The sequence below is a fragment of the Schistocerca americana genome, chromosome 5 (genome assembly GCF_021461395.2).
Source record: "Schistocerca americana isolate TAMUIC-IGC-003095 chromosome 5, iqSchAmer2.1, whole genome shotgun sequence".
Taxonomy (NCBI): domain Eukaryota; kingdom Metazoa; phylum Arthropoda; class Insecta; order Orthoptera; family Acrididae; genus Schistocerca; species Schistocerca americana.
The window spans coordinates 555,490,397-555,493,915 of NC_060123.1; the positions used below are offsets into that span (position 1 = coordinate 555,490,397).

General features: G+C 43.4%; 1 non-coding gene across 1 annotated transcript; it reads right to left on the reverse strand.

Annotated features, from left to right (window-relative positions):
• Window positions 1–1,806: 1,806 nt before the first annotated feature.
• Trnas-uga lies at window positions 1,807–1,881 on the reverse strand. Its single transcript has one exon. It is a non-coding gene; the product is annotated as a tRNA-Ser (tRNA).
• Window positions 1,882–3,519: the final 1,638 nt, after the last annotated feature.

The following is a 3,519-nucleotide window of genomic DNA, read 5'->3' on the forward strand; positions in this document are numbered from 1 at the left end:
ATCATGCATTTACTAGGCAAATTTTTCCTGTTTTTGTCCATACTACCGCTTTCCAAAACATGGAAATCAAAGAGCTTGATATATACAGAAATAATTCGAATACCAAAATGTTCAGAGTCTGACACGTCTGAATATTATTAAATCATCAGTTTAATACTTCATGGATCAAAATTATTTGTAATAAAATGGAAAGGCTGGTAGAACCAGACCTCGGAGAACATCATTTTCGATTCCAAAGAAATGTGAGACAATATCAACAGTACCCGTAAATAGTGTAAGGCAGAAACGGTCCCTGCCAATTGCTGGCCGGATTGTTTCATTAAAATAAATGTCTACCTCTCTTTATCATCCGATTTCCACCATTCCCTGGATAGCATTGGAGTGAGCAGGTACATGTGGTAAATCCAAGTGCAGTGTGTCAATAAATAAGAAGTCTCTTATCCCAAATTACTACTGTAAAGTGGTTACCTCTTACAGAAGCAGCAGAGAATGAGCAAATCTAAATTAATGCAGAAACAGTAGTACAGCTCCAAACGGCCAATATCGCTATTGTACAGCATTTATTGTGATGACTGATTTCATCAAATTACATAGCCAACATCATCTACATACACATCTACATCTACGAGATTACTCTGCTATTCACAATTAACTGCCTGGCAGAGGGTTCAATGTACCACCTTCAAGCTGTCTCTCTACCGTTCCACTCTCGAACGGCGCGCGGACAAAACATGGTCATAAATTTTTATGTGTGAGCCCTATTTCTCTTATTTTATCGTGATGATCATTTCTCCATATGTGGGTGGGTGCCAACAGAATGTTTTCGCAATCGGAGGAGAAAACTGGTGATTGAGATTTCATAAAAAGATTCCGTCGCAACGAAAAACGCCTTTGTTTTAATGATCACCACTCCAATTCATGTATCATGTCTGTGACACTATCTCCCCTATTTCGCGATAAAACAGAACGAGCTGCCCTTCTTTGATCTTTTTCGATGTCATCCGTCGGTCCCACCTGTTGCGGATCCCATACCGCACAACAATACTCCAAAATTGGGCGGACAAGCGTTGTGTAAGCAGTCTCTTTAGTAGATCTGTCGCACCCTCAGCCAATGAATCGCAGCCTTTGATCTGCCCTACACACAACATTATGTATGTGATCGTTCCACTTTAGGTTATTTGTAATTATAATCCCTAGATATTTACTTGAATTTAGAGCCTTCAGATTTGTGTGACTTATCGCACAATCGTAATAGCCCAGTCAGTCGCTAAAGGATGTTTCCCTCTAACTCGCTTTATACCTTCTATATAAGACATGTAACTATCTGCTATTGCCATGGAGACACGCCCCTTGAAGCTCCGCAGACAGAACGGCTACAGGGTAGTTAGGTTGGTGGTAATGTGTCTGCCACGATCTATGGGTCCTCCGTACACCACAGGACTCGCGAGAAATTTCTTAACTCAGTTTCTTAACTGAAATTACTTTATTTTGATTAACAATTTGAGCTCTTATACCGGGAGATCAGAACTCCTCATTCTCTCACAAACAGAAGTACAACTTCAAACAGCCAAGAGCGCTGTTGTACAGCATTTATTGTGATGACAGCTTCAATTCTGCCAGAACCTCGTCCCCTCCCTTCCAAACTTCACAAATCTCTTCTGTGAACCTTGCAGAACTAGCACTCCCGGAAGAAAGGATATTGCGGAGACATGGCTTAGCCACAGCCTAGGGGATATTTTCAGAATGAAAGTTTCACTCTGCAGCGGAATGTACGCTGTATGGAACCCTGAGGCAGATTAAAACTGTGTGCCGGACCGAGACTCGAACTCGGGACCTTTGCCTTTCAAGGGCAAGTGCTCTACCAACTGAGCTACCCAAGCACGACTCACGACCCGTCCTCACAGCTTCAATTCAGCCAGTGCCTCGTCTCCTACCTTCCAAACTTCACAAAAGTTTTAATCTGCCAGGAAGTTTCATATCAGCGTACACTCCGCTGCAGAGTGAAAATTTCATTCTGGAAAAAAATGGTTCAAATGGCTCTGAGCACTATGGGACTTAACTGCTGTGGTCATCAGTCCCCTAGAACTTAGAACTACTTAAACCTAACTAACCTAAGGACATCACAAACACCATGCCCGAGGCAGGATTCCAGCCTGCGACCGCAGCGGTCGCGCGGTTCCAGACTGTAGCGCCTAGAACCGCGCGGCCACTCTGGCCGGCCCATTCTGGAAACATCCCCTAGGTTGTGGCTAAGCCATCTCTCCGCTATATCCTTTCTTCCGGAAATGTTAGTTCTGCAAGGTTCGCAGAAGAGATTCTGTGAAGTTTGGATGGGGGAGACGAGGTACTGGCAGAATTGCAGCTGTGAGGACAAGTCGTGAGTGGTGCTTGGGTAACTCAGATGGTAGAGCACTTGCCCGCGAAAGGCAAAGGTCCCGAGTTCGAGTCTTGGTCGGGCACACAGTTTTAATCTGCCAGGAAGTTTTATATCAGCGTACTCTACGCGGCAGAGTGAAAATTTCATCCTGAAGACATTTTGATTGTTATTATGCTACTGCATATCAGTGACTCAACACGACAGCCATGTATATCCTACGTAATTTGCATCTTTAGACGACCGTGCTTTAACTACGAATGACCAAAACCACATAAACTTCTACATCTACATGACTACTCTGCAATTCACATTTAAGTGCTTGACAGAGGGTTCATCGAACCACAATCATACTATCTCTCTACCATTCCACTCCCGAACAGCGCGCGGGAAAAACGAACACCTAAACCTTTCTGTTCGAGCTCTGATTTCTCTTATTTTATTTTGATGATCATTCCTACCTATGTCGGTTGGGCTCAACAAAATATTTTCGCATTCGGAAGAGAAAGTTGGTGACTGAAATTTTGTAAATAGATCTCACCGCGACGAAAAACGTCTTTGCTTTAATGACTTCCATCCCAACTCGCGTATCGTATCTGCCACACTCATATCAGTACCTAGAGGCCACCTGAGTTAGAAACATGACATGTCAACTGGAACTTCCTTTCACTAACTATAGCCGAATCGACGCTACAGCCATTCGTTCCACCTCCAATACTGAAAAAATTAATATATCTTTTATGGAACTTATTGTCAATATGAAGATTTTATCTTGTAATTTCCATGCAACTGATTCTTATTTTTATCACCCCCTTGTGTTTCATAATATTGCTATATGTACACTCCTGGAAATTGAAATAAGAACACCGTGAATTCATTGTCCCAGGAAGGGGAAACTTTATTGACACATTCCTGGGGTCAGATACATCACATGATCACACTGACAGAACCACAGGCACATAGACACAGGCAACAGAGCATGCACAATGTCGGCACTAGTACAGTGTATATCCACCTTTCGCAGCAATGCAGGCTGCTATTCTCCCATGGAGACGATCGTAGAGATGCTGGATGTAGTCCTGTGGAACGGCTTGCCATGCCATTTCCACCTGGCGCCTCAGTTGGACCAGCGTTCGTGCTGGACG